The sequence below is a fragment of the Myotis daubentonii genome, chromosome 1 (genome assembly GCF_963259705.1).
Source record: "Myotis daubentonii chromosome 1, mMyoDau2.1, whole genome shotgun sequence".
NCBI lineage: Eukaryota > Metazoa > Chordata > Mammalia > Chiroptera > Vespertilionidae > Myotis > Myotis daubentonii.
In genome coordinates, this window is record NC_081840.1 from 20140672 (window position 1) to 20150842 (window position 10171).

General features: G+C 54.1%; 1 protein-coding gene across 3 annotated transcripts in view; it reads right to left on the minus strand.

Annotated features, from left to right (window-relative positions):
- The window catches only part of TMEM63C (transmembrane protein 63C), a 66013-nt gene extending 56180 nt beyond the window's left edge, over nucleotides 1-9833 (minus strand). For 2 of the 3 annotated variants that reach the window (XM_059689420.1, XM_059689411.1), the window contains exon 1: nucleotides 9576-9832. The gene's annotated coding sequence lies outside the window, so the exon portion shown is untranslated. Of the gene's footprint in view, nucleotides 1-9575 lie in introns of all 3 variants that reach the window. The other variant, XM_059689428.1, reaches the window with a different exon arrangement.
- Nucleotides 9834-10171: the final 338 nt, after the last annotated feature.

The window sequence follows — 10171 nt, forward strand, 5'->3', positions numbered from 1 at the left end:
TGTTAAAGAATAAAGGGAACGGTGGTAATTTTTTCCTTGTATGTATGTATATCTGTATACCACACATATACACATATGTGCATAAAACCATGTTCAACATGGGCCCATCTATTTCTGCTAACTATTATAGACATATGTTCAAGTTTATCAAATGCCTTTTAGGCATTTTTAACACTTATGGAGCTATTTCTATGATTTTTTTCATCTCTTTTTAACTATTACTTTGTTCAATTATATGAATAATTCTCCTAATATTGAATCTGTATTTCTGGAATATAGCCTCACTTGCTTGTGGTGTATTCATTTTTTAACATAACGCTGTGTGATTCTATTTGTTCTTATTAATTCATAAAATGTGCACCAATATTCATAAGTAAGATTTTTAAGAGTAATTTTTGTGTGTGTTTTGTGTGATCTTTGTCAGTGTTGTGCTGGCTTTATAAAATAATTTGGAATCTTTCCTTACCTGTGATCTGGTACCGTTGGTACAGTTTAAATGACATTGGAATTATCTGTTCCTTGAAGGTTTGATAGAAATTAAAACAGCCAAACCTGAATTTTTTTGGAGAGGAATTTGATGAACACTCAATTTCTTCCATGATTATTGGCCTGTTGGGGTTTTCTAATTAGTTCTTCTGGAGCCAAACTAATGATTTATATTTTCTCAGAAAACTATCAGTTTCAGTTGGTTTTCAACTGAATTTACATGTGGTCGAGCATGGTATCCTCTACGGATTCTATTTTTCCTGTATCAGTGGCTGCTTCCCATTTTTTAATGTTCAGTTTCATATATTTGGCTATTAGATTATCTAGACTTAAAAAATCAGCACATGACACATCATCCCCACGCCCCTGCGAGCTGCCAGAGCCTATGCACTATGTTCACAGCCCAGAGATCGAGGAGCTGGAACCAGGGACGAGGTTGAGGAAGGTGGCGAGGGAGGGGCAGCCTGACAAACACAAGTCATTCATCCAACACGGAAAAGGGCAAGAGCCTGCTCCTGAGTCCCTGGCCTTGAACCCCTGCATCTCCTTTCCAGCTCCCCGTACCCAGTTCAACGTCAGCTCCCACCCTGCCTTCAACACCCAGCTGGCACCTCCTTCCCAACCTCCCCTGACTTCCCAGGGAAAAGTTGGCACCTTTCCTCTGATGTCCCAGGCTACTTTTTTGTTTAATTTTGAAATAATTTCAACATAAAACAGGTAAAAGTATAAAGCCAACAGAATTGACCAATGGTAACATTCTGTCATTTGTATGCTTCAGATCTTTTTGTTAAAAGTGTTACTGACAAATGAGAAGGCCTGCCTTTCTCCCTGTCCCAGCTCCCTTCCCTCTCTGAAGATAACTAGAAGCATAAACTCGGTAGAAATGCCACACGGCAACAAGTCTGCATCCATAAATTACAGATAGCATTGTTTTGTGATTGTTATTAACATTGAATTTTCACTAATGGCATTATTCTGCGTTTCCCTTTTTTTTGCAATATTGTTTTTGAGATTTATTCATGTTAATACAGAAATGTGTATGTGTATACCAGCTTTATTAAGGTACTAGAGGCCCGGTGCACGGATTTGTGCACCAGTGGGATCCCTTGGCCTGGCCTGCAGGGATGAGACTGAAACTGGCTCTCTGACATCCCCAACGGGGCCCGGATTGCGAGAGAGTGGTTCTTGGGTGACCCACACCGGAATCGGGCTCACTCGTCTCTGGTTCCGGGTGCGTCCGAGAATGACAGCTGCCAAGTCACCACAGCTCAGCAACTCCTGCATTAAGCATCTGCCCCCTGATGGTCATTGCGCATCATAGCTACTGGTCAGATGGTTGGACGGTCTGACAGTTGCTTAGGCTTTTATATATATATAGACTAGAGGCCCGGTGCACAAAAATTTGTGCACTTGGGGGGGGGGGCTCAGCCCGGCCTGGGCCCTCTTGCAGTCTGGGACCTGCTGGCTTAGGCCCACTCCCCAGGGGGATTGGGCCTAAGCTGGCAGTCAGACATCCCTGTGGCAGCCCGGCAGCCCTCGGGGGATGCCCACTTGCCAGCGGGGAGCAGGCCTAAGCTGCAGTCGGACATCCTTAGAGGCTCTCACCACCACCGCTGTACTGGCAGCCGTCAGCCTGGCTTGTGACTGAGCAGAGCTTCCCCTGTGGGAGCGCACTGACCATCAGGGGGTAGCTCCTGAATTAAGCGTCTGCCCCCTGGTGGTCAGTGTGTGTCATAGTGACCAGTCATTCCCAGTCATTCTGCTGTTAGGGTAAATTTGCATATTACCCTTTTATTATATAGGATAGAGGCCTGGTGCATGGTTTGCCCTGAAGGCCAGCTGGTTTGCCCTGAAAGGTGTCCTGGATCAGGGTGGGGGTCCTGCTGGGGTGCCTGGCCAGCTTGGGTGAGGGGCTAAGGGCCGTTTTCAGGCTGGCCACACCCCCTTCAGGGTGGGGGGGTCCTGCTGGGGTGCCTGGCCAGCCTGAGTGAGTGGCTGATGGCTGTTTGCAGGCTGGCCAAGCCCCCCAGCGGGGACCCTCACCCCATGAGGGTGTGGCCAGCCTGGGTGAGGGGCTGATGGCTGTTTGCAGGCTGGCCATGGCCCCAGCCACCCAAGCTCCCAGTGGAGGCTGGCTGGAAGCAGGTATCTGGGGTTTATTTATCTTCTATAATTGAAACTTTGTTGCCTTCAGTGGAGGCCAGAGCCAGCAGGAAGCTTGGCTTCCTCCATCGCCGAGGCAACCAAGCCTCCTGCTTGCTCCCACTTTGTGGCTGCTGGCTGCCATCTTGGTTGGGTTAATTTGCATATAGTCGCTCTGATTGGCTGGTGGGCATGGCTTGGGGGTTGTAGCAAATGTACAGTCAATTTGCATGTTTCTCTTTTGCCGGGAGCCGGTCCATCCTTGCTGTTTCAAGGGACCTGGCATATATGGCATACTGTTCTTAATATGTTTGCTCCCCTTAGCGCTGTGTGTTTTAACCAAGGTCACCTCTCGGAGAAAGGTTGTTTCCCCAGGTAGGGATTTTTCCCTGAAGTCAGGGAGGGGATAAAACCCCTCAACTAAGTGCCAGGCGGGTAATTAATCCCTTTAACTATGAACAATCATGCTTAAACTACATAATCTTTTCCCCCTGGAATGGAGATAAGAAACGCCCTAACCTTTGTAATAGAGATTGATAGGATTGAATCAACTGGTATAAATACAGTTGTAACAAGACAGAACTCAGAATCTAGAGACAGAGACAGAACTCAGAACACAGAACCAGACAGAGAGACAGAACTCAGAACTCAGAACTCAGAACAGAATCAAGAAGACAGAACCTACATGGAGCCTAGAGACAGAAGAACTTCGCTGGCGAGAGCATGCCAGAGGATCCTGGACAGGGACTGGCCTCGGAGCCTGGAGGCAGAGCCTGGCAAGAGATCAACTGAACACTGTCTCCATGCCCTTCCTTCTTCGCCGACTCCGTCCACACCTTTGGGGAACCCCTGGACCCGCTGGGGCAGGACCCCGGCACTCTTTTATTAGATTAGATGATTACAAAACACAAAATTCCATATATATATATATATATATATATATATATATATATATATATATATATATATACTGACTTCTGTGCATGGGCCACGAAGTTTCAATCATACTGTACATGTGCGCTTGCACGGGGTATTTTGTGGAAGAGCCACACTCAAGGGGCCAAAGAGCCACGTGTGGCTCACAAGCTGCAGTTTGCTGACCACTGGTCTAGTAGAAGAGACAGATTAAAATGGGAAAAGTACATTCAAGGCTATGAGACCTCCTCTGGTTGCCATCCAAGAAAGGCTTCATGGAGGAGGTGGCATTCAAATTGGGATTGAAGGGCAATGAGACTGAACAGATGAGGATGGGGATGAGGACAAGGACTGGGCTGGGGGAGGAGGTGGATGAGACAGTTTGGACATGTTTGATTTGCCAGAGTAGTGGTTCTTAGTCAAGCAGGAAGTGGGCAGGGTAGAAAGCAGGGTGTGTGTATTTTGTAAAAACTTCAAGTTGATCTGATCCATCCTGCTCACCCAGGAGAGCCCCTGAGCCAGAGCAGAGGGTGAGGGAAGGGCCAGGAAGCAGGAGGGCAGGCTAGAAAAGATAGTTTGTGCTTAATCCCAGATGAGTCTTCCAAGGCAGGCTCTGGGGAGCCAGTGAGAATGGACCGGGTCAGAGCTGGGCTCAAAGATGATTCATCCAATAAGCAGGCAGATAGTCAAAATAGCCAGCCCTGGAATAAGGCCTAGACCCGGAGCCTGCTCTGCAGGCTCTGTCGGGAACAGATCTGAGCTGCCTGGGCTGGGTGTCCTCCCTGGACCCACAGGAGAGCTCTGGGACCTGGGCCCTCCTGCTCCTCCACGTTGCAGCTCTATGAGCCCAGGGCCAGGGGCTTGCACACTGCTTCCTGTCCCCTCCATCCCCACAGCTCACAGCTCCATGCAGGTGCCCGAGCCAGGGCTCCAAGGAGCCCCTCCATGAAGCATGGAGCCAGGGCCTGGCTGTACTGCGTCCCCTCCCCCTGCCTCGGCTCAGGCTGGGCCCCCTAAACACACCTTCAATGTGTCCCAGGGCGCGGGGTGGGGGTAAGTGAATCAATCTTTCCATTGCCTGCTGTCCTTCAGCAGAACCCAGCTCTGGGCACCCTGCCCAGAGTGGAGGGGAAGGGGAGAAATGCACGACCTTCACTTCCAAGTCCTTTTGCCTTAAGCAACTTCAGCAAAACCACCAGCAGAGCAATAGCAGGTGAGCTGGGGGGTGCCCGCTAGGCTCAGGGGGAGGAACACTCCACTGGGGTCAGGCTGCTGTGGCGGGGGGTGGGGTGGGGGTGAGGGGTGAGGGGGACAGTTGGGTTCTGCCACTTCTGTGCATCTGTGTGGTTGTGGCTATGTGGCTATTACTACCTCTCTGAGCCTCAGCTTTCGCATCTATCAAGTGGGCTACTCACATCCACTCTGCCTTCCCCTGGGGTGTGCAAAGGATTAAAAAGGAGGGAGAAGGAATGTGAGGTGGCTGAGTGGCACCAGGACTCAGGCCAGTGACACTGTGCAGGCTATTGTTCTTCTGGTGCCCAGGAGGGTCTCCCCAAAGCCTGGCCTACTTCCCAGGCCTGAGCACCCGAAGTCCCAGCCCAGGGATTCCTCATTCCCAGCACCTGTGTGCTGTACCCCCATGCTTGTCAATTCCCCCAACACCCTCTGGTTCTGAGAAGATGTCCCCCTCTGCCAGGTCTCCGGGCATCTGAAGTTCTTTTGAAGGGAACGGCTCAAAGAGCGCCTGGAGCAATCAACATTGTTGGTCAGCACTACCAGCCCAGAGACCCCTGGGCAGCCCGCCACTGAGCAGGGAAAGGGGCGAGCAAATAGAAAGAAGGGGGCTCTCAGTCACTAGGCACATGCTGGGCACCTTTCTGCTTCCTCCCATTGACCCTCGATGGCCCTGTGCTGGGATTACTTCCCCATGTTGTGAAGAAAAGATGCACAGGAGAGAAGTGAGCAGGCGTGAAGCAGGCGTGAACGCAGCTCCTCAGTGCCTCCCAGGACTTGCCTTGTCCTCCATGCGCCCATGACCCCTCCAAAGCACAGCTGGCCTCCCACGGAGCCCAGGGTGAGTGTCCAGTACCTTCTGTGGCATTTCCAGCCTATTATCAGTCACTACCACTCAAGACACCCCAGGTGATGAGGCTTCCACATCAAAAACTCAACACAGCCAGATCCCAGGCCAACTGGCCATATGTCTCTCTCCAAAGACCTCAGGATGCCTTGCTCTTTGCCAAGACCCTGTGGCCTGAGGCCAGTGTCTCTCTGATTGGACGCAATTGTGAAAAGACTCAGCCAGTTTTGGGGGGAGACTCCTGTCCCCAGGGCCACTTTCTTTAGTGAGACCACTCAGTGAGGGGGAGGAAAGGCTTGGCTTTCCGCTGGAAGCTGCCTGCCTCTGAGGATGACAGAGGCCCTGACTTGGCATGAACAAGGGTCTGCAGACCCAGGGTCGTGTTGTATCTCCACCACCCCCAGCCCAGCTCTTCTGAGGGCATCGTGAGGTTGCTGGTGCAAAACCGCAGAGTCGAAGGGAGGGAAAAGCAGAAGGCGAGAGCCTAGGACACCTGGATCCTGGTTTTCTAAGCAGGTTCAGGCTTCGTTCCCTTTTGGAACATTACCAATCACCAGGAGGAGGCGGGAGGTAACAAGAAGGCACCCCCTCTTCTCTCACCCAGGCTCTATATGTTTCAGTGCCAGCCCCAAGGGTGCTGGGAAGTAACATGGCAGCTCAGGTGCCAACCCTCCCCTGGAAACATAGGACGCAGAGTTCTGGCCACAGCTGCTCTTCTTCTAAAGAGCCACCCTCGGTTGGGCCAGAGCCATCCAGATAGATCTAGAACAAGAACACATCATACCTCTAGAGCTGCCCCCCACCCTCCCACACCCCCCCGTTCTCATCTCAGCTCCCTCTGTGATCCTATTTTGCATGAGTTGCACCAGCCAACTCATGGGCAAGAACAGGAATCTGATCGACACCACTCACACAGGTAGGTGTGTAAGCTGCGAAAACCATGCTCTCCCAGGACAGGGAAGAGGCGTGAGTGCCGGGCCCACCTCAGGCAAACAATGCACTGAAAGCTGCTGATCTCACTGGAAGCTGAGCACTTCCCCTAAGCACTTCTGTTCCCGCTCACGGCCCTGAATGCCCTGTGCCTGTCATCCTGGACCATCTGTGCAAAGAGCTCCCAGAACTTTATGCCCATTATCTCTATGGCTCTCCCACCAGCTGCTCTTCAGGAAGAGAGTCCATGGGATCCGAGAATCAATGGGGAGGATATCAGCCTGTAGCAGTGATGGTGAACCTTTTGAGCTCGGCATGTCCACATTTTGAAAAACCCTAACTTAACTCTGGTGCCGTGTCACATATAGAAATTTTTTGATATTTGCAACCATAGTAAAACAAAGACATATTTTTGATATTTATTTTATATATTTAAATGCCATTTAACAAAGAAAAATCAACCAAAAAAATGAGTTCATGTGTCACCTCTGACATGCGTGTTATAGGTTCGCCATCACTGGCCTATAGGAAGGTCTGCTGTGCTGCCAGTCACCAGCATTTTATGGAAATCCTATTAAATATCACAGGCAGTGAGGAGGGGGGGGGAGGTCCTTGGGGCCAAGACACAACTTGAAGTGGGTTGGGGGGGAGAGCCTGCCTTCCAAGCCTAGAAGGGTGCTCTGGACTGGCCCTGGGGGTAGAGGGAACAGCCACCATTCCCCCGCGGAGGCCGGGAACAGATGGCTTCAAATGAGCCCAAAGTCTCCAGGAATACCACTTCCCATCTCTAATAAACACTTGACAGGTTTCCAAAGCCCGCCCATCCATCTGGGGGTGGTGTTTGCATGCCCAGCTGTCAGGTAGGGAAACTGAGGGCAGAGTGCCAGCCTATAGGGGCTCTGGTCCAGAACGAGGTGCTATATTCTGCAAGAGGCTCTCTTCCCACGGCCCAGAGGCCTCTCTCTGCCTCTCCTCGCTGGGAGGGACACGCCACCACTTTCCCGGACTGTGAGGCAGTGGCCTTCCTCCTGGAGAAGAGCCGGCAGGGACCCTACTGGCAGCCCAGCAGAGGAGCCCGACACATGGTGGATCCTCTCCCCTCTCTGGCAGCCCGGTCTCATCTGGTTTCCTGGGAACCCCAACCTCTCCCACAGGTCACCCCAGTGATTACTGGGGATCCTCATGTAGCCAGGGCATGCCTGATCCCCAGGAGCCAGCTTCCGAGCTCTGTGCTCAGAGGGTGTGTCTGAAACACACACAAGGTAACTCCCTTCGACTCAGAATAACAGGCTGTCACAGAGGTCGCTCTGCCGTGGGCCCCTCCTGCTGTGGTCACCGCTGCGGGCACCCAGGCAGGAGAGATAGCTGCTCTCGGCTCTGAGAACCCCTAGAAATTGTGTGTCCGCTGTGGGTGCACCACGAGAAGATGACCCAGTCACTTTGGCTCCCTGTTCCATTTGCTTCTTTCCCACGTTAACTTGAAAACGTATCTTAAAGGAAGAGAAAAGGCTGGGGCTGTCATTGTTACTGACACCCCCTCCACCTACCAGGAGGCGCTCAGAGCCTCCTCTTACCAGGGCTGGGGACTGTGGGGGGAGAGAGGAGAGAGGAGGAGGCCTTGTCCAGTCTGCCCTGAGGTGGGCAGGGCGTCAGGAGGCCTGTATGTAGGTAAGAGACCTGGAGAAACTTGTCTCATTTTCCCCATCCACCCAATGATGCTGGCTGGCTCCAGCTCGAGAATATCACTCTCTCCCCACCTCAATTTTCCTCCAAAGAAAGGCACCTGCCCCGTGGAGAGGGAGGACGAGGTGAATTCGGGAAAAGTTCCCCTCCAGGGCAAAATCTCAGGCCCATTTCTCCTGGGGACAGGAGTTGGGAGAGAGCAGGGATGAGGGGATACACCACGAGGGTGATGCTGAGAGAAGGCAGACTGGCCAACGTGGTCCTCCTGCCTCTTCGCCTGCAGGCGTGGGCTGTCCCCCATCCTTCCCCCAGCGGCCTGGGAACTGCCACTTGGCTTCCATCAAGGCTGGGATAGGAGCCTGATGCCTGGAACTGGGCACCCTCTCCCCAAGGCCCATATACCCTCTGCTCAGATGAGCAGTTTTCATGAGCAATTTTTTCCTGTCCCAGACAATTCAGATCCCCACAGTGTTCCCATGACACCCTGGAGCCCCAGGCGGAATTTGTAACTCCCTCTGTCCTCAGGGATGAGGAAAGGGGCGCTGGGTGGGGGAGTCCACTCCAGATTGGACTGGAGGTCTAGACAGCAAGACTGGCCCCTGTCCCTCCGGAGAGCATCGGTCACGGCACTGCCTGGGAGGCCAGCTCGGTAGGACCTGCTAAGTGGTCTCCCCGAAATCACAGCCCCCCTGGAGCTCAGGTTGCCCAGGTCGATCATCCAAATGCAAACTTTCTCTCTCTCGGCCAAGGCGAGGATGAAGGCAGGAAGCTTTCTTTGAAAGCTTGGGAGAAAAGGCCGCATCCTTTGCCCCTGGGGGCCCGGGAGCCCAGCCCACCCGGCATAGAATGCGACCCCATCGGCAGCAGCTCAGTGGCGATGCTGTGGTACCTCCTCACGGTGGAGAAGATCGCAGAGGCAGCGCGCACCCCTCCCAGCTCAGCCCGAGAGTGGGCGGCACAGCCCCGGGGAATCCCTGGGTGGGGGTGGTCTAGGGAGGCAACTCCCAGCTGGCTGTCAGCAGGCGGCCGGGGACCCCCAGGCAAGCCTCCCGCCCACCCTCCTCCCCCACCACCCAGTGAAGACGGTCGACCCAGACACGGCCCTCCGCCCTCCCCAGTCGGCGGCTCATTCCATCCACCCTCCCCTGGGTCCAGCCGGGCCACAGCCAGCGAGGCAAAGGAGTGTGGCGCAGTCGCCCCCACCCCCACCCCTCCCACTCAGAGGACCCTGACAGCACAGAGAGCGCAGCCTCCCCCCCGCCCCCCACCTCGTATAAGACCCGGATTCTGCGCTCCTCCTCCCACCCCGATGCGGGGCTCAAACCACCCGCGTGCTCACCACTTCTGCGCCCTCCGTGCCACGGCCCAGCCCCAGGCAAGGTGTTCAGGCCGCGGAGATGCGGTGACAGGCACTCGCTCCGGATCTGGGAGGAGACTGCCAGCGGGTCCTCCTCCTCACCGGGTGGGTGAAGCCAGCCCCTCTGCCAAGGGACAGTCGGCAAATTCCCCCCGGCAGCACCGCGGGAGCGGAACCCCGGCTCCTCCCGGGCTGGAGCCGACCTTGGCCCCGCCCCAGGCTGCTCTGACCAGCCGCTGGGGAAACCCGGGCGGGACCATCTCGGAGAGGCCCAGGCTCCGCCTCAGACACCTAGACCAGGAACCGTCTGCAAATTACCACCGCAAACGCACCAGGCTACGGGTCCCTGACTGCCGACTGTCTTGCTCCTCTCTGCCTACCCTCCAGCTCGCACCCCACCCAAGCTGTCCACGGAGGCATGTTCCTTACCAACCTCCCCAACCCTGCCAGCCAAAGCATAAACACAGAACACCCCCAAACGCACAATCCCACAAAGGTAGCAGCGCTCGGCCCCACCCAGGCACCAGCTCCTGGCACCCGCCCAGTGGCTGTTTCCGCCCCTTCTTCCCCAGCGAAGG